Source organism: Phalangium opilio, unplaced genomic scaffold (assembly GCF_054372755.1).
Source record: "Phalangium opilio isolate 3A_F unplaced genomic scaffold, DU_Popi_V2 ptg000011l_1, whole genome shotgun sequence".
NCBI lineage: Eukaryota > Metazoa > Arthropoda > Arachnida > Opiliones > Phalangiidae > Phalangium > Phalangium opilio.
The window spans coordinates 9,586,573-9,601,289 of record NW_028324147.1 but is presented as its reverse complement, the minus strand read 5'-3'; the positions used below and the strand labels follow the sequence as shown (position 1 = coordinate 9,601,289).

At 42.9% G+C, this 14,717-nt stretch overlaps 86 non-coding genes across 86 annotated transcripts; all 86 read right to left on the bottom strand.

Annotated features, from left to right (window-relative positions):
• Nucleotides 1–66: 66 nt before the first annotated feature.
• TRNAI-AAU (transfer RNA isoleucine (anticodon AAU)) lies at nt 67–140 on the bottom strand. Its single transcript has one exon. It is a non-coding gene; the product is annotated as a tRNA-Ile (tRNA).
• Nucleotides 141–225: 85 nt separating this feature from the next.
• On the bottom strand, nt 226–299 carry TRNAI-AAU (transfer RNA isoleucine (anticodon AAU)). The gene has a single exon. It is a non-coding gene; the product is annotated as a tRNA-Ile (tRNA).
• Nucleotides 300–383: 84 nt separating this feature from the next.
• On the bottom strand, nt 384–457 carry TRNAI-AAU (transfer RNA isoleucine (anticodon AAU)). The gene has a single exon. It is a non-coding gene; the product is annotated as a tRNA-Ile (tRNA).
• An 84-nt stretch (nt 458–541) lies between these two features.
• On the bottom strand, nt 542–615 carry TRNAI-AAU (transfer RNA isoleucine (anticodon AAU)). Its single transcript has one exon. It is a non-coding gene; the product is annotated as a tRNA-Ile (tRNA).
• An 85-nt stretch (nt 616–700) lies between these two features.
• TRNAI-AAU (transfer RNA isoleucine (anticodon AAU)) lies at nt 701–774 on the bottom strand. The gene has a single exon. It is a non-coding gene; the product is annotated as a tRNA-Ile (tRNA).
• An 85-nt stretch (nt 775–859) lies between these two features.
• On the bottom strand, nt 860–933 carry TRNAI-AAU (transfer RNA isoleucine (anticodon AAU)). The gene has a single exon. It is a non-coding gene; the product is annotated as a tRNA-Ile (tRNA).
• An 85-nt stretch (nt 934–1,018) lies between these two features.
• Nucleotides 1,019–1,092, bottom strand: TRNAF-AAA (transfer RNA phenylalanine (anticodon AAA)). The gene has a single exon. It is a non-coding gene; the product is annotated as a tRNA-Phe (tRNA).
• An 85-nt stretch (nt 1,093–1,177) lies between these two features.
• On the bottom strand, nt 1,178–1,251 carry TRNAI-AAU (transfer RNA isoleucine (anticodon AAU)). The gene has a single exon. It is a non-coding gene; the product is annotated as a tRNA-Ile (tRNA).
• Nucleotides 1,252–1,336: 85 nt separating this feature from the next.
• Nucleotides 1,337–1,410, bottom strand: TRNAI-AAU (transfer RNA isoleucine (anticodon AAU)). Its single transcript has one exon. It is a non-coding gene; the product is annotated as a tRNA-Ile (tRNA).
• Nucleotides 1,411–1,495: 85 nt separating this feature from the next.
• On the bottom strand, nt 1,496–1,569 carry TRNAI-AAU (transfer RNA isoleucine (anticodon AAU)). The gene has a single exon. It is a non-coding gene; the product is annotated as a tRNA-Ile (tRNA).
• Nucleotides 1,570–1,654: 85 nt separating this feature from the next.
• Nucleotides 1,655–1,728, bottom strand: TRNAI-AAU (transfer RNA isoleucine (anticodon AAU)). The gene has a single exon. It is a non-coding gene; the product is annotated as a tRNA-Ile (tRNA).
• An 85-nt stretch (nt 1,729–1,813) lies between these two features.
• TRNAI-AAU (transfer RNA isoleucine (anticodon AAU)) lies at nt 1,814–1,887 on the bottom strand. The gene has a single exon. It is a non-coding gene; the product is annotated as a tRNA-Ile (tRNA).
• Nucleotides 1,888–1,972: 85 nt separating this feature from the next.
• On the bottom strand, nt 1,973–2,046 carry TRNAI-AAU (transfer RNA isoleucine (anticodon AAU)). Its single transcript has one exon. It is a non-coding gene; the product is annotated as a tRNA-Ile (tRNA).
• Nucleotides 2,047–2,131: 85 nt separating this feature from the next.
• Nucleotides 2,132–2,205, bottom strand: TRNAF-AAA (transfer RNA phenylalanine (anticodon AAA)). The gene has a single exon. It is a non-coding gene; the product is annotated as a tRNA-Phe (tRNA).
• An 85-nt stretch (nt 2,206–2,290) lies between these two features.
• On the bottom strand, nt 2,291–2,364 carry TRNAI-AAU (transfer RNA isoleucine (anticodon AAU)). The gene has a single exon. It is a non-coding gene; the product is annotated as a tRNA-Ile (tRNA).
• An 85-nt stretch (nt 2,365–2,449) lies between these two features.
• On the bottom strand, nt 2,450–2,523 carry TRNAI-AAU (transfer RNA isoleucine (anticodon AAU)). Its single transcript has one exon. It is a non-coding gene; the product is annotated as a tRNA-Ile (tRNA).
• Nucleotides 2,524–2,608: 85 nt separating this feature from the next.
• Nucleotides 2,609–2,682, bottom strand: TRNAI-AAU (transfer RNA isoleucine (anticodon AAU)). Its single transcript has one exon. It is a non-coding gene; the product is annotated as a tRNA-Ile (tRNA).
• Nucleotides 2,683–2,766: 84 nt separating this feature from the next.
• On the bottom strand, nt 2,767–2,840 carry TRNAI-AAU (transfer RNA isoleucine (anticodon AAU)). The gene has a single exon. It is a non-coding gene; the product is annotated as a tRNA-Ile (tRNA).
• An 84-nt stretch (nt 2,841–2,924) lies between these two features.
• On the bottom strand, nt 2,925–2,998 carry TRNAI-AAU (transfer RNA isoleucine (anticodon AAU)). Its single transcript has one exon. It is a non-coding gene; the product is annotated as a tRNA-Ile (tRNA).
• Nucleotides 2,999–3,083: 85 nt separating this feature from the next.
• On the bottom strand, nt 3,084–3,157 carry TRNAI-AAU (transfer RNA isoleucine (anticodon AAU)). Its single transcript has one exon. It is a non-coding gene; the product is annotated as a tRNA-Ile (tRNA).
• Nucleotides 3,158–3,242: 85 nt separating this feature from the next.
• On the bottom strand, nt 3,243–3,316 carry TRNAI-AAU (transfer RNA isoleucine (anticodon AAU)). Its single transcript has one exon. It is a non-coding gene; the product is annotated as a tRNA-Ile (tRNA).
• Nucleotides 3,317–3,403: 87 nt separating this feature from the next.
• TRNAF-AAA (transfer RNA phenylalanine (anticodon AAA)) lies at nt 3,404–3,477 on the bottom strand. Its single transcript has one exon. It is a non-coding gene; the product is annotated as a tRNA-Phe (tRNA).
• An 85-nt stretch (nt 3,478–3,562) lies between these two features.
• TRNAI-AAU (transfer RNA isoleucine (anticodon AAU)) lies at nt 3,563–3,636 on the bottom strand. Its single transcript has one exon. It is a non-coding gene; the product is annotated as a tRNA-Ile (tRNA).
• An 85-nt stretch (nt 3,637–3,721) lies between these two features.
• On the bottom strand, nt 3,722–3,795 carry TRNAI-AAU (transfer RNA isoleucine (anticodon AAU)). The gene has a single exon. It is a non-coding gene; the product is annotated as a tRNA-Ile (tRNA).
• Nucleotides 3,796–3,880: 85 nt separating this feature from the next.
• On the bottom strand, nt 3,881–3,954 carry TRNAI-AAU (transfer RNA isoleucine (anticodon AAU)). The gene has a single exon. It is a non-coding gene; the product is annotated as a tRNA-Ile (tRNA).
• Nucleotides 3,955–4,039: 85 nt separating this feature from the next.
• TRNAI-AAU (transfer RNA isoleucine (anticodon AAU)) lies at nt 4,040–4,113 on the bottom strand. The gene has a single exon. It is a non-coding gene; the product is annotated as a tRNA-Ile (tRNA).
• Nucleotides 4,114–4,198: 85 nt separating this feature from the next.
• TRNAI-AAU (transfer RNA isoleucine (anticodon AAU)) lies at nt 4,199–4,272 on the bottom strand. Its single transcript has one exon. It is a non-coding gene; the product is annotated as a tRNA-Ile (tRNA).
• An 85-nt stretch (nt 4,273–4,357) lies between these two features.
• Nucleotides 4,358–4,431, bottom strand: TRNAI-AAU (transfer RNA isoleucine (anticodon AAU)). Its single transcript has one exon. It is a non-coding gene; the product is annotated as a tRNA-Ile (tRNA).
• Nucleotides 4,432–4,515: 84 nt separating this feature from the next.
• Nucleotides 4,516–4,589, bottom strand: TRNAI-AAU (transfer RNA isoleucine (anticodon AAU)). Its single transcript has one exon. It is a non-coding gene; the product is annotated as a tRNA-Ile (tRNA).
• An 85-nt stretch (nt 4,590–4,674) lies between these two features.
• TRNAI-AAU (transfer RNA isoleucine (anticodon AAU)) lies at nt 4,675–4,748 on the bottom strand. The gene has a single exon. It is a non-coding gene; the product is annotated as a tRNA-Ile (tRNA).
• Nucleotides 4,749–4,833: 85 nt separating this feature from the next.
• On the bottom strand, nt 4,834–4,907 carry TRNAF-AAA (transfer RNA phenylalanine (anticodon AAA)). The gene has a single exon. It is a non-coding gene; the product is annotated as a tRNA-Phe (tRNA).
• An 85-nt stretch (nt 4,908–4,992) lies between these two features.
• On the bottom strand, nt 4,993–5,066 carry TRNAI-AAU (transfer RNA isoleucine (anticodon AAU)). Its single transcript has one exon. It is a non-coding gene; the product is annotated as a tRNA-Ile (tRNA).
• Nucleotides 5,067–5,151: 85 nt separating this feature from the next.
• TRNAI-AAU (transfer RNA isoleucine (anticodon AAU)) lies at nt 5,152–5,225 on the bottom strand. The gene has a single exon. It is a non-coding gene; the product is annotated as a tRNA-Ile (tRNA).
• Nucleotides 5,226–5,310: 85 nt separating this feature from the next.
• TRNAI-AAU (transfer RNA isoleucine (anticodon AAU)) lies at nt 5,311–5,384 on the bottom strand. Its single transcript has one exon. It is a non-coding gene; the product is annotated as a tRNA-Ile (tRNA).
• An 85-nt stretch (nt 5,385–5,469) lies between these two features.
• On the bottom strand, nt 5,470–5,543 carry TRNAI-AAU (transfer RNA isoleucine (anticodon AAU)). Its single transcript has one exon. It is a non-coding gene; the product is annotated as a tRNA-Ile (tRNA).
• An 85-nt stretch (nt 5,544–5,628) lies between these two features.
• Nucleotides 5,629–5,702, bottom strand: TRNAI-AAU (transfer RNA isoleucine (anticodon AAU)). Its single transcript has one exon. It is a non-coding gene; the product is annotated as a tRNA-Ile (tRNA).
• An 85-nt stretch (nt 5,703–5,787) lies between these two features.
• Nucleotides 5,788–5,861, bottom strand: TRNAI-AAU (transfer RNA isoleucine (anticodon AAU)). Its single transcript has one exon. It is a non-coding gene; the product is annotated as a tRNA-Ile (tRNA).
• An 85-nt stretch (nt 5,862–5,946) lies between these two features.
• TRNAI-AAU (transfer RNA isoleucine (anticodon AAU)) lies at nt 5,947–6,020 on the bottom strand. Its single transcript has one exon. It is a non-coding gene; the product is annotated as a tRNA-Ile (tRNA).
• An 85-nt stretch (nt 6,021–6,105) lies between these two features.
• On the bottom strand, nt 6,106–6,179 carry TRNAI-AAU (transfer RNA isoleucine (anticodon AAU)). The gene has a single exon. It is a non-coding gene; the product is annotated as a tRNA-Ile (tRNA).
• An 85-nt stretch (nt 6,180–6,264) lies between these two features.
• On the bottom strand, nt 6,265–6,338 carry TRNAI-AAU (transfer RNA isoleucine (anticodon AAU)). The gene has a single exon. It is a non-coding gene; the product is annotated as a tRNA-Ile (tRNA).
• An 85-nt stretch (nt 6,339–6,423) lies between these two features.
• Nucleotides 6,424–6,497, bottom strand: TRNAI-AAU (transfer RNA isoleucine (anticodon AAU)). The gene has a single exon. It is a non-coding gene; the product is annotated as a tRNA-Ile (tRNA).
• Nucleotides 6,498–6,582: 85 nt separating this feature from the next.
• On the bottom strand, nt 6,583–6,656 carry TRNAI-AAU (transfer RNA isoleucine (anticodon AAU)). Its single transcript has one exon. It is a non-coding gene; the product is annotated as a tRNA-Ile (tRNA).
• An 84-nt stretch (nt 6,657–6,740) lies between these two features.
• TRNAI-AAU (transfer RNA isoleucine (anticodon AAU)) lies at nt 6,741–6,814 on the bottom strand. The gene has a single exon. It is a non-coding gene; the product is annotated as a tRNA-Ile (tRNA).
• A 401-nt stretch (nt 6,815–7,215) lies between these two features.
• On the bottom strand, nt 7,216–7,289 carry TRNAI-AAU (transfer RNA isoleucine (anticodon AAU)). The gene has a single exon. It is a non-coding gene; the product is annotated as a tRNA-Ile (tRNA).
• An 85-nt stretch (nt 7,290–7,374) lies between these two features.
• Nucleotides 7,375–7,448, bottom strand: TRNAI-AAU (transfer RNA isoleucine (anticodon AAU)). Its single transcript has one exon. It is a non-coding gene; the product is annotated as a tRNA-Ile (tRNA).
• Nucleotides 7,449–7,532: 84 nt separating this feature from the next.
• TRNAI-AAU (transfer RNA isoleucine (anticodon AAU)) lies at nt 7,533–7,606 on the bottom strand. The gene has a single exon. It is a non-coding gene; the product is annotated as a tRNA-Ile (tRNA).
• An 84-nt stretch (nt 7,607–7,690) lies between these two features.
• On the bottom strand, nt 7,691–7,764 carry TRNAI-AAU (transfer RNA isoleucine (anticodon AAU)). Its single transcript has one exon. It is a non-coding gene; the product is annotated as a tRNA-Ile (tRNA).
• An 85-nt stretch (nt 7,765–7,849) lies between these two features.
• Nucleotides 7,850–7,923, bottom strand: TRNAI-AAU (transfer RNA isoleucine (anticodon AAU)). The gene has a single exon. It is a non-coding gene; the product is annotated as a tRNA-Ile (tRNA).
• An 85-nt stretch (nt 7,924–8,008) lies between these two features.
• On the bottom strand, nt 8,009–8,082 carry TRNAI-AAU (transfer RNA isoleucine (anticodon AAU)). Its single transcript has one exon. It is a non-coding gene; the product is annotated as a tRNA-Ile (tRNA).
• Nucleotides 8,083–8,167: 85 nt separating this feature from the next.
• Nucleotides 8,168–8,240, bottom strand: TRNAF-AAA (transfer RNA phenylalanine (anticodon AAA)). The gene has a single exon. It is a non-coding gene; the product is annotated as a tRNA-Phe (tRNA).
• An 85-nt stretch (nt 8,241–8,325) lies between these two features.
• Nucleotides 8,326–8,399, bottom strand: TRNAI-AAU (transfer RNA isoleucine (anticodon AAU)). Its single transcript has one exon. It is a non-coding gene; the product is annotated as a tRNA-Ile (tRNA).
• Nucleotides 8,400–8,484: 85 nt separating this feature from the next.
• Nucleotides 8,485–8,558, bottom strand: TRNAI-AAU (transfer RNA isoleucine (anticodon AAU)). The gene has a single exon. It is a non-coding gene; the product is annotated as a tRNA-Ile (tRNA).
• An 85-nt stretch (nt 8,559–8,643) lies between these two features.
• TRNAI-AAU (transfer RNA isoleucine (anticodon AAU)) lies at nt 8,644–8,717 on the bottom strand. Its single transcript has one exon. It is a non-coding gene; the product is annotated as a tRNA-Ile (tRNA).
• An 85-nt stretch (nt 8,718–8,802) lies between these two features.
• On the bottom strand, nt 8,803–8,876 carry TRNAI-AAU (transfer RNA isoleucine (anticodon AAU)). Its single transcript has one exon. It is a non-coding gene; the product is annotated as a tRNA-Ile (tRNA).
• Nucleotides 8,877–8,961: 85 nt separating this feature from the next.
• TRNAI-AAU (transfer RNA isoleucine (anticodon AAU)) lies at nt 8,962–9,035 on the bottom strand. Its single transcript has one exon. It is a non-coding gene; the product is annotated as a tRNA-Ile (tRNA).
• An 85-nt stretch (nt 9,036–9,120) lies between these two features.
• TRNAI-AAU (transfer RNA isoleucine (anticodon AAU)) lies at nt 9,121–9,194 on the bottom strand. Its single transcript has one exon. It is a non-coding gene; the product is annotated as a tRNA-Ile (tRNA).
• An 84-nt stretch (nt 9,195–9,278) lies between these two features.
• Nucleotides 9,279–9,352, bottom strand: TRNAI-AAU (transfer RNA isoleucine (anticodon AAU)). The gene has a single exon. It is a non-coding gene; the product is annotated as a tRNA-Ile (tRNA).
• Nucleotides 9,353–9,437: 85 nt separating this feature from the next.
• On the bottom strand, nt 9,438–9,511 carry TRNAI-AAU (transfer RNA isoleucine (anticodon AAU)). Its single transcript has one exon. It is a non-coding gene; the product is annotated as a tRNA-Ile (tRNA).
• Nucleotides 9,512–9,596: 85 nt separating this feature from the next.
• Nucleotides 9,597–9,670, bottom strand: TRNAF-AAA (transfer RNA phenylalanine (anticodon AAA)). The gene has a single exon. It is a non-coding gene; the product is annotated as a tRNA-Phe (tRNA).
• An 85-nt stretch (nt 9,671–9,755) lies between these two features.
• On the bottom strand, nt 9,756–9,829 carry TRNAI-AAU (transfer RNA isoleucine (anticodon AAU)). Its single transcript has one exon. It is a non-coding gene; the product is annotated as a tRNA-Ile (tRNA).
• Nucleotides 9,830–9,914: 85 nt separating this feature from the next.
• Nucleotides 9,915–9,988, bottom strand: TRNAI-AAU (transfer RNA isoleucine (anticodon AAU)). The gene has a single exon. It is a non-coding gene; the product is annotated as a tRNA-Ile (tRNA).
• Nucleotides 9,989–10,073: 85 nt separating this feature from the next.
• Nucleotides 10,074–10,147, bottom strand: TRNAI-AAU (transfer RNA isoleucine (anticodon AAU)). Its single transcript has one exon. It is a non-coding gene; the product is annotated as a tRNA-Ile (tRNA).
• An 85-nt stretch (nt 10,148–10,232) lies between these two features.
• On the bottom strand, nt 10,233–10,306 carry TRNAI-AAU (transfer RNA isoleucine (anticodon AAU)). The gene has a single exon. It is a non-coding gene; the product is annotated as a tRNA-Ile (tRNA).
• An 85-nt stretch (nt 10,307–10,391) lies between these two features.
• Nucleotides 10,392–10,465, bottom strand: TRNAI-AAU (transfer RNA isoleucine (anticodon AAU)). Its single transcript has one exon. It is a non-coding gene; the product is annotated as a tRNA-Ile (tRNA).
• Nucleotides 10,466–10,550: 85 nt separating this feature from the next.
• TRNAI-AAU (transfer RNA isoleucine (anticodon AAU)) lies at nt 10,551–10,624 on the bottom strand. The gene has a single exon. It is a non-coding gene; the product is annotated as a tRNA-Ile (tRNA).
• Nucleotides 10,625–10,709: 85 nt separating this feature from the next.
• On the bottom strand, nt 10,710–10,783 carry TRNAI-AAU (transfer RNA isoleucine (anticodon AAU)). Its single transcript has one exon. It is a non-coding gene; the product is annotated as a tRNA-Ile (tRNA).
• Nucleotides 10,784–10,867: 84 nt separating this feature from the next.
• On the bottom strand, nt 10,868–10,941 carry TRNAI-AAU (transfer RNA isoleucine (anticodon AAU)). The gene has a single exon. It is a non-coding gene; the product is annotated as a tRNA-Ile (tRNA).
• Nucleotides 10,942–11,342: 401 nt separating this feature from the next.
• TRNAI-AAU (transfer RNA isoleucine (anticodon AAU)) lies at nt 11,343–11,416 on the bottom strand. The gene has a single exon. It is a non-coding gene; the product is annotated as a tRNA-Ile (tRNA).
• An 85-nt stretch (nt 11,417–11,501) lies between these two features.
• TRNAI-AAU (transfer RNA isoleucine (anticodon AAU)) lies at nt 11,502–11,575 on the bottom strand. Its single transcript has one exon. It is a non-coding gene; the product is annotated as a tRNA-Ile (tRNA).
• Nucleotides 11,576–11,660: 85 nt separating this feature from the next.
• On the bottom strand, nt 11,661–11,734 carry TRNAI-AAU (transfer RNA isoleucine (anticodon AAU)). The gene has a single exon. It is a non-coding gene; the product is annotated as a tRNA-Ile (tRNA).
• Nucleotides 11,735–11,819: 85 nt separating this feature from the next.
• On the bottom strand, nt 11,820–11,893 carry TRNAI-AAU (transfer RNA isoleucine (anticodon AAU)). Its single transcript has one exon. It is a non-coding gene; the product is annotated as a tRNA-Ile (tRNA).
• An 85-nt stretch (nt 11,894–11,978) lies between these two features.
• Nucleotides 11,979–12,052, bottom strand: TRNAI-AAU (transfer RNA isoleucine (anticodon AAU)). The gene has a single exon. It is a non-coding gene; the product is annotated as a tRNA-Ile (tRNA).
• A 244-nt stretch (nt 12,053–12,296) lies between these two features.
• On the bottom strand, nt 12,297–12,370 carry TRNAI-AAU (transfer RNA isoleucine (anticodon AAU)). The gene has a single exon. It is a non-coding gene; the product is annotated as a tRNA-Ile (tRNA).
• Nucleotides 12,371–12,455: 85 nt separating this feature from the next.
• TRNAI-AAU (transfer RNA isoleucine (anticodon AAU)) lies at nt 12,456–12,529 on the bottom strand. Its single transcript has one exon. It is a non-coding gene; the product is annotated as a tRNA-Ile (tRNA).
• An 85-nt stretch (nt 12,530–12,614) lies between these two features.
• TRNAI-AAU (transfer RNA isoleucine (anticodon AAU)) lies at nt 12,615–12,688 on the bottom strand. Its single transcript has one exon. It is a non-coding gene; the product is annotated as a tRNA-Ile (tRNA).
• Nucleotides 12,689–12,773: 85 nt separating this feature from the next.
• Nucleotides 12,774–12,847, bottom strand: TRNAI-AAU (transfer RNA isoleucine (anticodon AAU)). Its single transcript has one exon. It is a non-coding gene; the product is annotated as a tRNA-Ile (tRNA).
• A 245-nt stretch (nt 12,848–13,092) lies between these two features.
• On the bottom strand, nt 13,093–13,166 carry TRNAI-AAU (transfer RNA isoleucine (anticodon AAU)). Its single transcript has one exon. It is a non-coding gene; the product is annotated as a tRNA-Ile (tRNA).
• An 84-nt stretch (nt 13,167–13,250) lies between these two features.
• TRNAI-AAU (transfer RNA isoleucine (anticodon AAU)) lies at nt 13,251–13,324 on the bottom strand. Its single transcript has one exon. It is a non-coding gene; the product is annotated as a tRNA-Ile (tRNA).
• An 85-nt stretch (nt 13,325–13,409) lies between these two features.
• TRNAI-AAU (transfer RNA isoleucine (anticodon AAU)) lies at nt 13,410–13,483 on the bottom strand. Its single transcript has one exon. It is a non-coding gene; the product is annotated as a tRNA-Ile (tRNA).
• An 85-nt stretch (nt 13,484–13,568) lies between these two features.
• TRNAI-AAU (transfer RNA isoleucine (anticodon AAU)) lies at nt 13,569–13,642 on the bottom strand. Its single transcript has one exon. It is a non-coding gene; the product is annotated as a tRNA-Ile (tRNA).
• Nucleotides 13,643–13,727: 85 nt separating this feature from the next.
• Nucleotides 13,728–13,801, bottom strand: TRNAI-AAU (transfer RNA isoleucine (anticodon AAU)). The gene has a single exon. It is a non-coding gene; the product is annotated as a tRNA-Ile (tRNA).
• Nucleotides 13,802–13,886: 85 nt separating this feature from the next.
• Nucleotides 13,887–13,960, bottom strand: TRNAI-AAU (transfer RNA isoleucine (anticodon AAU)). The gene has a single exon. It is a non-coding gene; the product is annotated as a tRNA-Ile (tRNA).
• Nucleotides 13,961–14,045: 85 nt separating this feature from the next.
• TRNAI-AAU (transfer RNA isoleucine (anticodon AAU)) lies at nt 14,046–14,119 on the bottom strand. The gene has a single exon. It is a non-coding gene; the product is annotated as a tRNA-Ile (tRNA).
• An 84-nt stretch (nt 14,120–14,203) lies between these two features.
• TRNAI-AAU (transfer RNA isoleucine (anticodon AAU)) lies at nt 14,204–14,277 on the bottom strand. The gene has a single exon. It is a non-coding gene; the product is annotated as a tRNA-Ile (tRNA).
• An 85-nt stretch (nt 14,278–14,362) lies between these two features.
• On the bottom strand, nt 14,363–14,436 carry TRNAI-AAU (transfer RNA isoleucine (anticodon AAU)). The gene has a single exon. It is a non-coding gene; the product is annotated as a tRNA-Ile (tRNA).
• Nucleotides 14,437–14,521: 85 nt separating this feature from the next.
• On the bottom strand, nt 14,522–14,595 carry TRNAI-AAU (transfer RNA isoleucine (anticodon AAU)). Its single transcript has one exon. It is a non-coding gene; the product is annotated as a tRNA-Ile (tRNA).
• Between the last annotated feature and the right edge of the window lie 122 nt (nt 14,596–14,717).

Sequence of the window (14,717 nt, the reverse complement as noted above, 5' to 3'; positions counted from 1 at the left end):
CAAGATATCAAATATATTAAAATGAAGCCAAAACTTTACGGATTTCCAAAGAAAAAACAGTACCTATGGCCCATGGGGGGATTGAACCCACCACCTTCGCGTTATTAGCACGACGCTCTAACCAACTGAGCTAATGGGCCACACACTTAACATGCTTTCCAAGATATCAAATATATTAAAATGAAGCCAAAACTTTACGGATTTCCAAAGAAAAAACAGTACCTATGGCCCATGGGGGGATCGAACCCACGACCTTCGCGTTATTAGCAGGGCGCTCTAACCAACTGAGCTAATGGGCCACACACTTAACACGCTTTCCAAGATATCAAATATATTAAAATGAAGCCAAAACTTTACGGATTTCCAAAGAAAATCAGTACCTATAGCCCATGGGGGGATCGAACCCACGACCTTCGCGTTATTAGCAAGACGCTCTAACCAGCTGAGCTAATGGGCCACACAGTTCATACGCTTTCCAAGATATCAAATATATTAAAATGAAGCCAAACTTTACGGATTTCCAAAGGAAAAACAGTACCTATGGCCCATGGGGGGATCGAACCCACGACCTTCGCGTTATTAGCACGACGCTCTAGCCAACTGAGCTAATGGGCCACACTCTTAACACGCTTTCCAAGATATCAAATATATTTAAATGAAGCCAAAACAATACGGATTTCCAAAGAATAAACAGTACCTATGGCCCAAGGGGGGATCGAACCCACGACCTTCGCGTTATTAGCACGACGCTCTAGCCAACTGAGCTAATGGACCACACTCTTAACACGCTTTCCAAGAAATCAAATATATTAAAATGAAGCTAAAACTTTACGGATTTCCAAAGAAAAAACAGTACCTATGGCCCATGGGGGGATCGAATCCACGACCTTCGCGTTATTAGCACGACGCTCTAGCCAACTGAGCTAATGGGCCACACTCTTCACACGCTTTACAAGATATCGAAAATATTAAAATGAAGCCAAAACTTTACGGATTTCCAAAGAAAAAACAGTACCTATGGCCCATGGGGGGATTGAACCCACGACCTTCGCGTTTTTAGCACGACGCTCTAACCAACTGAGCTTACGGGCCACACACTTAACATGCTTTCCAAGATATCAAATATATTAAAATGAAGCCAAAACTTTACGGATTTCCAAAGAAAAAACAGTACATATGGCCCATGGGGGGATCGAACCCACCCCCTTCGCGTTATTAGCACGACGCTCTAACCAACTGAGCTAATGGGCCACACACTTAACATGCTTTCCAAGATATCAAATATATTAAAATGAAGCCAAAACTTTACGGATTTCCATAGAAAAAACAGTACCTATGGCCCATGGGGGGATCGAACCCACGACCTTCGCGTTATTAGCACGACGCTCTAACCAACTGAGCTAATGGGCCACACAGCTCATACGCTTTCCAAGATATCAAATATATTAAAATGAAGCCAAAACTTTACGGATTTCCAAAGAAAAAACAGTACCTATGGCCCATGGGGGGATTGAACCCACGACCTTCGCGTTATTAGCACGACGCTCTAACCAACTGAGCTAATGGACCACACAGTTCATACGCTTTCCAAGATATCAAATATATTAAAATGAAGCCAAAACTTTACGGATTTCCAAAGAAAAAACAGTACCTATGGCCCATGGGGGGATTGAACCCACGACCTTCGCGTTATTAGCACGACGCTCTAACCAACTGAGCTAATGGGCCACACACTTAACATGCTTTCCAAGATATCAAATATATTAAAATGAAGCCAAAACTTTACGAATTTCCAAAGAAAAAACAGTACCTATGGCCAATGGGGGGATCGAACCCACGACCTTCGCGTTATTAGCACGACGCTCTAACCAACTGAGCTAATGGGCAACACAGTTCATACGCTTTCCAAGATATCAAATATATTAAAATGAAGCCAAAACTTTACGGATTTCCAAAGAAAAAACAGTACCTATGGCCCATGGGGGGATCGAATCCACGACCTTCGCGTTATTAGCACGACGCTCTAGCCAACTGAGCTAATGGGCCACACTCTTAACACGCTTTACAAGATATCGAAAATATTAAAATGAAGCCAAAACTTTACGGATTTCCAAAGAAAAAACAGTACCTATGGCCCATGGGGGGATTGAACCCACGACCTTCGCGTTTTTAGCACGACGCTCTAACCAACTGAGCTTACGGGCCACACACTTAACATGCTTTCCAAGATATCAAATATATTAAAATGAAGCCAAAACTTTACGGATTTCCAAAGAAAAAACAGTACATATGGCCCATGGGGGGATCGAACCCACGACCTTCGCGTTATTAGCACGACGCTCTAACCAACTGAGCTAATGGGCCACACACTTAACATGCTTTCCAAGATATCAAATATATTAAAATGAAGCCAAAACTTTACGGATTTCCAAAGAAAAAACAGTACCTATGGCCCATGGGGGGATTGAACCCACCACCTTCGCGTTATTAGCACGACGCTCTAACCAACTGAGCTAATGGGCCACACACTTAACATGCTTTCCAAGATATCAAATATATTAAAATGAAGCCAAAACTTTACGGATTTCCAAAGAAAAAACAGTACCTATGGCCCATGGGGGGATCGAACCCACGACCTTCGCGTTATTAGCAGGGCGCTCTAACCAACTGAGCTAATGGGCCACACACTTAACACGCTTTCCAAGATATCAAATATATTAAAATGAAGCCAAAACTTTACGGATTTCCAAAGAAAATCAGTACCTATAGCCCATGGGGGGATCGAACCCACGACCTTCGCGTTATTAGCAAGACGCTCTAACCAGCTGAGCTAATGGGCCACACAGTTCATACGCTTTCCAAGATATCAAATATATTAAAATGAAGCCAAACTTTACGGATTTCCAAAGGAAAAACAGTACCTATGGCCCATGGGGGGATCGAACCCACGACCTTCGCGTTATTAGCACGACGCTCTAGCCAACTGAGCTAATGGGCCACACTCTTAACACGCTTTCCAAGATATCAAATATATTTAAATGAAGCCAAAACAATACGGATTTCCAAAGAATAAACAGTACCTATGGCCCAAGGGGGGATCGAACCCACGACCTTCGCGTTATTAGCACGACGCTCTAGCCAACTGAGCTAATGGACCACACTCTTAACACGCTTTCCAAGAAATCAAATATATTAAAATGAAGCTAAAACTTTACGGATTTCCAAAGAAAAAACAGTACCTATGGCCCATGGGGGGATCGAATCCACGACCTTCGCGTTATTAGCACGACGCTCTAGCCAACTGAGCTAATGGGCCACACTCTTCACACGCTTTACAAGATATCGAAATAAAATTAAAATGAAGCCAAAACTTTACGGATTTCCAAAGAAAAAACAGTACCTATGGCCCATGGGGGGATTGAACCCACGACCTTCGCGTTTTTAGCACGACGCTCTAACCAACTGAGCTTACGGGCCACACACTTAACATGCTTTCCAAGATATCAAATATATTAAAATGAAGCCAAAACTTTACGGATTTCCAAAGAAAAAACAGTACATATGGCCCATGGGGGGATCGAACCCACCCCCTTCGCGTTATTAGCACGACGCTCTAACCAACTGAGCTAATGGGCCACACACTTAACATGCTTTCCAAGATATCAAATATATTAAAATGAAGCCAAAACTTTACGGATTTCCTAAGAAAAAACAGTACCTATGGCCCATGGGGGGATCGAACCCACGACCTTCGCGTTATTAGCACGACGCTCTAACCAACTGAGCTAATGGGCCACACAGCTCATACGCTTTCCAAGATATCAAATATATTAAAATGAAGCCAAAACTTTACGGATTTCCAAAGAAAAAACAGTACCTATGGCCCATGGGGGGATCGAACCCACGACCTTCACGTTATTAGCACGACGCTCTAACTAACTGAGCTAATGGGCCACACACTTAACTTGCTTCCCAAGATATCATATATATTAAAATGAAGCCAAAACTTTACGGATTTCGAAAGAAAAAACAGTACCTATGGCCCATGGGGGGATCGAATCCACGATCTTCGCGTTATTAGCACGACGCTCTAGCCAACTGAGCTAATGGGCCACACTCTTAACACGCTTTCCAAGATATCAAATATATTTAAATGAAGCCAAAACAATACGGATTTCCAAACAATAAACAGTACCTATGGCCCAAGGGGGGATCTAACCCACGACCATCAAGTTATTAGCACGACGCTCTAACCAACTGAGCTAATGGGCCACACACTGAACATGCTTTCCAAGATATCAAATATATTAAAATGAAGCCAAAACTTTACGGATTTCCAAAGAAAAAACAATACCTATAGCCCATGGGGGGATCGAACCCACGACCTTCGCGTTATTAGCACGACGCTCTAACCAACTGAGCTAATGGGCCACACAGTTCATACGCTTTCCAAGATATCAAATATATTAAAATGAAGCCAAACTTTACGGATTTCCAAAGGAAAAACAGTACCTATGGCCCATGGGTGGATCGAACCCACGACCTTCGCGTTATTTGCACGACGCTCTAACCAACTGAGCTAATGGGCCACACAGCTCATACGCTTTCCAAGATATCAAATATATTAAAATGAAGCCAAAACTTTACGGATTTCCAAAGAAAAAACAGCACCTATGGCCCATGGGGGGATCGAACCCACGACCTTCGCGTTATTAGCACGACGCTCTAACCAACTGAGCTAATGGGCCATACAGTTCATACGCTTTCCAAGATATCAAATATATTAAAATGAAGCCAAAACTTTACGGATTTCCAAAGAAAAAACAGCACCTATGGCCCATGGGGGGATCGAACCCACGACCTTCGCGTTTTTAGCACGACGCTCTAACCAACTGAGCTTACGGGCCACACACTTAACATGCTTTCCAAGATATCAAATATATTAAAATGAAGCCAAAACTTTACGGATTTCCAAAGAAAAAACAGTACATATGGCCCATGGGGGGATCGAACCCACCCCCTTCGCGTTATTAGCACGACGCTCTAACCAACTGAGCTAATGGGCCACACACTTAACATGCTTTCCAAGATATCAAATATATTAAAATGAAGCCAAAACTTTACGGATTTCCAAAGAAAAAACAGTACCTATGGCCCATGGGGGGATCGAACCCACGACCTTCGCGTTATTAGCACGACGCTCTAACCAACTGAGCTAATGGGCCACACAGCTCATACGCTTTCCAAGATATCAAATATATTAAAATGAAGCCAAAACTTTACGGATTTCCAAAGAAAAAACAGTACCTATGGCCCATGGGGGGATCGAACCCACGACCTTCGCGTTATTAGCACGACGCTCTAACCAACTGAGCTAATGGGCCATACACTTCATACGCTTTCCAAGATATCAAATATATTAAAATGAAGCCAAAACTTTACGGATTTCCAAAGAAAAAACAGTACCTATGGCCCATGGGGGGATCGAACCCACGACCTTCGCGTTATTAGCACGACGCTCTAACTAACTGAGCTAATGGGCCACACACTTAACTTGCTTCCCAAGATATCATATATATTAAAATGAAGCCAAAACTTTACGGATTTCGAAAGAAAAAACAGTACCTATGGCCCATGGGGGGATCGAACCCACCCCCTTCGCGTTATTAGCACGACGCTCTAACCAACTGAGCTAATGGGCCACACACTTAACATGCTTTCCAAGATATCAAATATATTAAAATGAAGCCAAAACTTTACGGATTTCCAAAGAAAAAACAGTACCTATGGCCCATGGGGGGATCGAACCCACGACCTTCGCGTTATTAGCACGACGCTCTAACCAACTGAGCTAATGGGCCACACAGCTCATACGCTTTCCAAGATATCAAATATATTAAAATGAAGCCAAAACTTTACGGATTTCCAAAGAAAAAACAGTACCTATGGCCCATGGGGGGATCGAACCCACGACCTTCGCGTTATTAGCACGACGCTCTAACCAACTGAGCTAATGGGCCATACACTTCATACGCTTTCCAAGATATCAAATATATTAAAATGAAGCCAAAACTTTACGGATTTCCAAAGAAAAAACAGTACCTATGGCCCATGGGGGGATCGAACCCACGACCTTCGCGTTATTAGCACGACGCTCTAACTAACTGAGCTAATGGGCCACACACTTAACTTGCTTCCCAAGATATCATATATATTAAAATGAAGCCAAAACTTTACGGATTTCGAAAGAAAAAACAGTACCTATGGCCCATGGGGGGATCGAATCCACGATCTTCGCGTTATTAGCACGACGCTCTAGCCAACTGAGCTAATGGGCCACACTCTTAACACGCTTTCCAAGATATCAAATATATTTAAATGAAGCCAAAACAATACGGATTTCCAAACAATAAACAGTACCTATGGCCCAAGGGGGGATCTAACCCACGACCATCAAGTTATTAGCACGACGCTCTAACCAACTGAGCTAATGGGCCACACACTTAACATGCTTTCCAAGATATCAAATATATTAAAATGAAGCCAAAACTTTACGGATTTCCAAAGAAAAAACAATACCTATAGCCCATGGGGGGATCGAACCCACGACCTTCGCGTTATTAGCACGACGCTCTAACCAACTGAGCTAATGGGCCACACAGTTCATACGCTTTCCAAGATATCAAATATATTAAAATGAAGCCAAACTTTACGGATTTCCAAAGGAAAAACAGTACCTATGGCCCATGGGGGGATCGAACCCACGACCTTCGCGTTATTAGCACGACGCTCTAACCAACTGAGCTAATGGGCCACACACTTAACATGCTTCCCAAGATATCATATATATTAAAATGAAGCCAAAACTTTACGGATTTCCAAAGAAAAAACAGTACCTATGGCCCATGGGGGATCGAATCCACGATCTTCGCGTTATTAGCACGACGCTCTAGCCAACTGAGCTAATGGACCACACTCTTAACACGCTTTCCAAGATATCAAATATATTTAAATGAAGCCAAAACAATACGGATTTCCAAAGAATAAACAGTACCTATGGCCCAAGGGGGATCTAACCCACGACCTTCAAGTTATTAGCACGACGCTCTAACCAACTGAGCTAATGGGCCACACTCTTCACACGCTTTCCAAGATATCGAAAATATTAAAATGAAGCCAAAACTTTACGGATTTCCAAAGAAAAAACAGTACCTATGGCCCATGGGGGGATTGAACCCACGACCTTCGCGTTATTAGCACGACGCTCTAACCAACTGAGCTAATGGGCCACACAGTTCATACGCTTTCCAAGATATCAAATATATTAAAATGAAGCCAAAACTTTACGGATTTCCAAAGAAAAAACAGTACCTATGGCCCATGGGGGGATCGAACCCACGACCTTCGCGTTATTAGCAGGGCGCTCTAACCAACTGAGCTAATGGGCCACACACTTAACACGCTTTCCAAGATATCAAATATATTAAAATGAAGCCAAAACTTTACGGATTTCCAAAGAAAATCAGTACCTATAGCCCATGGGGGGATCGAACCCACGACCTTCGCGTTATTAGCAAGACGCTCTAACCAGCTGAGCTAATGGGCCACACAGTTCATACGCTTTCCAAGATATCAAATATATTAAAATGAAGCCAAACTTTACGGATTTCCAAAGGAAAAACAGTACCTATGGCCCATGGGGGGATCGAACCCACGACCTTCGCGTTATTAGCACGACGCTCTAGCCAACTGAGCTAATGGGCCACACTCTTAACACGCTTTCCAAGATATCAAATATATTTAAATGAAGCCAAAACAATACGGATTTCCAAAGAATAAACAGTACCTATGGCCCAAGGGGGGATCGAACCCACGACCTTCGCGTTATTAGCACGACGCTCTAGCCAACTGAGCTAATGGACCACACTCTTAACACGCTTTCCAAGAAATCAAATATATTAAAATGAAGCTAAAACTTTACGGATTTCCAAAGAAAAAACAGTACCTATGGCCCATGGGGGGATCGAATCCACGACCTTCGCGTTATTAGCACGACGCTCTAGCCAACTGAGCTAATGGGCCACACTCTTCACACGCTTTACAAGATATCGAAAATATTAAAATGAAGCCAAAACTTTACGGATTTCCAAAGAAAAAACAGTACCTATGGCCCATGGGGGATTGAACCCACGACCTTCGCGTTTTTAGCACGACGCTCTAACCAACTGAGCTTACGGGCCACACACTTAACATGCTTTCCAAGATATCAAATATATTAAAATGAAGCCAAAACTTTACGGATTTCCAAAGAAAAAACAGTACATATGGCCCATGGGGGGATCGAACCCACCCCCTTCGCGTTATTAGCACGACGCTCTAACCAACTGAGCTAATGGGCCACACACTTAACATGCTTTCCAAGATATCAAATATATTAAAATGAACCCAAAACTTTACGGATTTCCTAAGAAAAAACAGTACCTATGGCCCATGGGGGGATCGAACCCACGACCTTCGCGTTATTAGCACGACGCTCTAACCAACTGAGCTAATGGGCCACACAGCTCATACGCTTTCCAAGATATCAAATATATTAAAATGAAGCCAAAACTTTACGGATTTCCAAAGAAAAAACAGTACCTATGGCCCATGGGGGGATCGAACCCACGACCTTCACGTTATTAGCACGACGCTCTAACTAACTGAGCTAATGGGCCACACACTTAACTTGCTTCCCAAGATATCATATATATTAAAATGAAGCCAAAACTTTACGGATTTCGAAAGAAAAAACAGTACCTATGGCCCATGGGGGGATCGAATCCACGATCTTCGCGTTATTAGCACGACGCTCTAGCCAACTGAGCTAATGGGCCACACTCTTAACACGCTTTCCAAGATATCAAATATATTTAAATGAAGCCAAAACAATACGGATTTCCAAACAATAAACAGTACCTATGGCCCAAGGGGGGATCTAACCCACGACCATCAAGTTATTAGCACGACGCTCTAACCAACTGAGCTAATGGGCCACACACTGAACATGCTTTCCAAGATATCAAATATATTAAAATGAAGCCAAAACTTTACGGATTTCCAAAGAAAAAACAATACCTATAGCCCATGGGGGGATCGAACCCACGACCTTCGCGTTATTAGCACGACGCTCTAACCAACTGAGCTAATGGGCCACACAGTTCATACGCTTTCCAAGATATCAAATATATTAAAATGAAGCCAAACTTTACGGATTTCCAAAGGAAAAACAGTACCTATGGCCCATGGGTGGATCGAACCCACGACCTTCGCGTTATTAGCACGACGCTCTAACCAACTGAGCTAATGGGCCACACAGCTCATACGCTTTCCAAGATATCAAATATATTAAAATGAAGCCAAAACTTTACGGATTTCCAAAGAAAAAACAGCACCTATGGCCCATGGGGGGATCGAACCCACGACCTTCGCGTTATTAGCACGACGCTCTAACCAACTGAGCTAATGGGCCATACAGTTCATACGCTTTCCAAGATATCAAATATATTAAAATGAAGCCAAAACTTTACGGATTTCCAAAGAAAAAACAGCACCTATGGCCCATGGGGGGATCGAACCCACGACCTTCGCGTTTTTAGCACGACGCTCTAACCAACTGAGCTTACGGGCCACACACTTAACATGCTTTCCAAGATATCAAATATATTAAAATGAAGCCAAAACTTTACGGATTTCCAAAGAAAAAACAGTACATATGGCCCATGGGGGGATCGAACCCACCCCCTTCGCGTTATTAGCACGACGCTCTAACCAACTGAGCTAATGGGCCACACACTTAACATGCTTTCCAAGATATCAAATATATTAAAATGAAGCCAAAACTTTACGGATTTCCAAAGAAAAAACAGTACCTATGGCCCATGGGGGGATCGAACCCACGACCTTCGCGTTATTAGCACGACGCTCTAACCAACTGAGCTAATGGGCCACACAGCTCATACGCTTTCCAAGATATCAAATATATTAAAATGAAGCCAAAACTTTACGGATTTCCAAAGAAAAAACAGTACCTATGGCCCATGGGGGGATCGAACCCACGACCTTCGCGTTATTAGCACGACGCTCTAACCAACTGAGCTAATGGGCCATACACTTCATACGCTTTCCAAGATATCAAATATATTAAAATGAAGCCAAAACTTTACGGATTTCCAAAGAAAAAACAGTACCTATGGCCCATGGGGGGATCGAGCCCACGACCTTCGCGTTATTAGCACGACGCTCTAACTAACTGAGCTAATGGGCCACACACTTAACTTGCTTCCCAAGATATCATATATATTAAAATGAAGCCAAAACTTTACGGATTTCGAAAGAAAAAACAGTACCTATGGCCCATGGGGGGATCGAATCCACGATCTTCGCGTTATTAGCACGACGCTCTAGCCAACTGAGCTAATGGGCCACACTCTTAACACGCTTTCCAAGATATCAAATATATTTAAATGAAGCCAAAACAATACGGATTTCCAAACAATAAACAGTACCTATGGCCCAAGGGGGGATCTAACCCACGACCATCAAGTTATTAGCACGACGCTCTAACCAACTGAGCTAATGGGCCACACACTTAACATGCTTTCCAAGATATCAAATATATTAAAATGAAGCCAAAACTTTACGGATTTCCAAAGAAAAAACAATACCTATAGCCCATGGGGGGATCGAACCCACGACCTTCGCGTTATTAGCACGACGCTCTAACCAACTGAGCTAATGGGCCACACAGTTCATACGCTTTCCAAGATATCAAATATATTAAAATGAAGCCAAACTTTACGGATTTCCAAAGGAAAAACAGTACCTATGGCCCATGGGGGGATCGAACCCACGACCTTCGCGTTATTAGCACGACGCTCTAACCAACTGAGCTAATGGGCCACACACTTAACATGCTTCCCAAGATATCATATATATTAAAATGAAGCCAAAACTTTACGGATTTCCAAAGAAAAAACAGTACCTATGGCCCATGGGGGATCGAATCCACGATCTTCGCGTTATTAGCACGACGCTCTAGCCAACTGAGCTAATGGACCACACTCTTAACACGCTTTCCAAGATATCAAATATATTTAAATGAAGCCAAAACAATACGGATTTCCAAAGAATAAACAGTACCTATGGCCCAAGGGGGATCTAACCCACGACCTTCAAGTTATTAGCACGACGCTCTAACCAACTGAGCTAATGGGCCACACTCTTCACACGCTTTCCAAGATATCGAAAATATTAAAATGAAGCCAAAACTTTACGGATTTCCAAAGAAAAAACAGTACCTATGGCCCATGGGGGGATTGAACCCACGACCTTCGCGTTATTAGCACGACGCTCTAACCAACTGAGCTAATGGGCCACACACGAACCATGCTTTCCAAGATATCAAATATATTAAAATGAAGCCAAAACTTTACGGATTTCCAAAGAAAAAACAGTACCTATGGCCCATGGGGGGATTGAACCCACCCCCTTCGCGTTATTAGCACGAGGCTCTAACCAACTGAGCTAATGGGCCACACACTTAACATGCTTTCCAAGATATCAAATATATTAAAATGAAGCCAAAACTTTACGGATTTCCAAAGAAAAAACAGTACCTATGGCCCATGGGGGGATCGAACCCACGACCTTCGCGTTATTAGCACGACGCTCTAACCAACTGAGCTAATGGGCCACACTCTTAACACGCTTTCCAAGATATCAAATATATTTAAATGAAGCCAAAACTTTACGGATTTCCAAAGAAAAAACAGTACCTATGGCCCATGGGGGTATCGAACCCACGACCTTCGCGTTATTAGCACGACGCTCTAACCAACTGAGCTAATGGGCCATACACTTCATACGCTTTCCAAGATATCAAATATATTAAAATGAAGCCAAAACTTTACGGATTTCGAAAGAAAAAACAGTACCTATGGCCCATGGGGGGATCGAATCCACGATCTTCGCGTTATTAGCACGACGCTCTAGCCAACTGAGCTAATGGGCCACACTCTTAACACGCTTTCCAAGATATCAAATATATTTAAATGAAGCCAAAACAATACGGATTTCCAAACAATAAACAGTACCTATGGCCCAAGGGGGGATCTAACCCACGACCATCAAGTTATTAGCACGACGCTCCAACCAACTGAGCTAACGGGCCACACACTTAACATGCTTTCCAAGATATCAAATATATTAAAATGAAGCCAAAACTTTACGGATTTCCAAAGAAAAAACAGTACCTATGGCACATGGGGGGATCGAACCCACGACCTTCGCGTTATTAGCACGACGCTCTAACCAACTGAGCTAATGGGCCACACAGCTCATACGCTTTCCAAGATATCAAATATATTAAAATGAAGCCAAAACTTTACGGATTTCCAAAGAAAAAACAGTACCTATGGCCCATGGGGGGATCGAACCCACGACCTTCGCGTTATTAGCACGACGCTCTAACCAACTGAGCTAATGGGCCATACACTTCAAACGCTTTCCAAGATATCAAATATATTAAAATGAAGCCAAAACTTTACGGATTTCCAAAGAAAAAACAGTACCTATGGCCCATGGGGGGATCGAACCCACGACCTTCGCGTTATTAGCACGACGCTCTAACTAACTGAGCTAATGGGCCACACACTTAACTTGCTTCCCAAGATATCATATATATTAAAATGAAGCCAAAACTTTACGGATTTCGAAAGAAAAAACAGTACCTATGGCCCATGGGGGGATCGAATCCACGATCTTCGCGTTATTAGCACGACGCTCTAGCCAACTGAGCTAATGGGCCACACTCTTAACACGCTTTCCAAGATATCAAATATATTTAAATGAAGCCAAAACAATACGGATTTCCAAACAATAAACAGTACCTATGGCCCAAGGGGGGGATCTAACCCACGACCATCAAGTTATTAGCACGACGCTCTAACCAACTGAGCTAATGGGCCACACACTTAACATGCTTTCCAAGATATCAAATATATTAAAATGAAGCCAAAACTTTACGGATTTCCAAAGAAAAAACAATACCTATAGCCCATGGGGGGATCGAACCCACGACCTTCGCGTTATTAGCACGACGCTCTAACCAACTGAGCTAATGGGCCACACAGTTCATACGCTTTCCAAGATATCAAATATATTAAAATGAAGCCAAACTTTACGGATTTCCAAAGGAAAAACAGTACCTATGGCCCATGGGGGGATCGAACCCACGACCTTCGCGTTATTAGCACGACGCTCTAACCAACTGAGCTAATGGGCCACACAGCTCATACGCTTTCCAAGATATCAAATATATTAAAATGAAGCCAAAACTTTACGGATTTCCAAAGAAAAAACAGCACCTATGGCCCATGGGGGGATCGAACCCACGACCTTCGCGTTATTAGCACGACGCTCTAACCAACTGAGCTAATGGGCCATACAGTTCATACGCTTTCCAAGATATCAAATATATTAAAATGAAGCCAAAACTTTACGGATTTCCAAAGAAAAAACAGTACCTATGGCCCATGGGGGGATCGAACCCACGACCTTCGCGTTATTAGCACGACGCTCTAACTAACTGAGCTAATGGGCCACACACTTAACTTGCTTCCCAAGATATCATATATATTAAAATGAAGCCAAAACTTTACGGATTTCGAAAGAAAAAACAGTACCTATGGCCCATGGGGGGATCGAATCCACGATCTTCGCGTTATTAGCACGACGCTCTAGCCAACTGAGCTAATGGGCCACACTCTTAACACGCTTTCCAAGATATCAAATATATTTAAATGAAGCCAAAACAATACGGATTTCCAAAGAATAAACAGTACCTATGGCCCAAGGGGGGATCTAACCCACGACCATCAAGTTATTAGCACGACGCTCTAACCAACTGAGCTAATGGGCCACACACTTAACATGCTTTCCAAGATATCAAATATATTAAAATGAAGCCAAAACTTTACGGATTTCCAAAGAAAAAACAGTACCTATAGCCCATGGGGGGATCGAACCCACGACCTTCGCGTTATTAGCACGACGCTCTAACCAACTGAGCTAATGGGCCACACAGTTCATACGCTTTCCAAGATATCAAATATATTAAAATGAAGCCAAACTTTACGGATTTCCAAAGGAAAAACAGTACCTATGGCCCATGGGGGGATCGAACCCACGACCTTCGCGTTATTAGCACGACGCTCTAACCAACTGAGCTAATGGGCCACACAGCTCATACGCTTTCCAAGATATCAAATATATTAAAATGAAGCCAAAACTTTACGGATTTCCAAAGAAAAAACAGCACCTATGGCCCATGGGGGGATCGAACCCACGACCTTCGCGTTATTAGCACGACGCTCTAACCAACTGAGCTAATGGGCCATACAGTTCATACGCTTTCCAAGATATCAAATATATTAAAATGAAGCCAAAACTTTACGGATTTCCAAAGAAAAAACAGTACCTATGGCCCATGGGGGGATCGAACCCACGACCTTCGCGTTATTAGCACGACGCTCTAACCAACTGAGCTAATGGGCCACACACTTAACATGCTTCCCAAGATATCATATATATTAAAATGAAGCCAAAACTATACGGATTTCCAAAGAAAAACAGTACCTATGGCCCATGGGGGATCGAATCCACGATCTTCGCGTTAT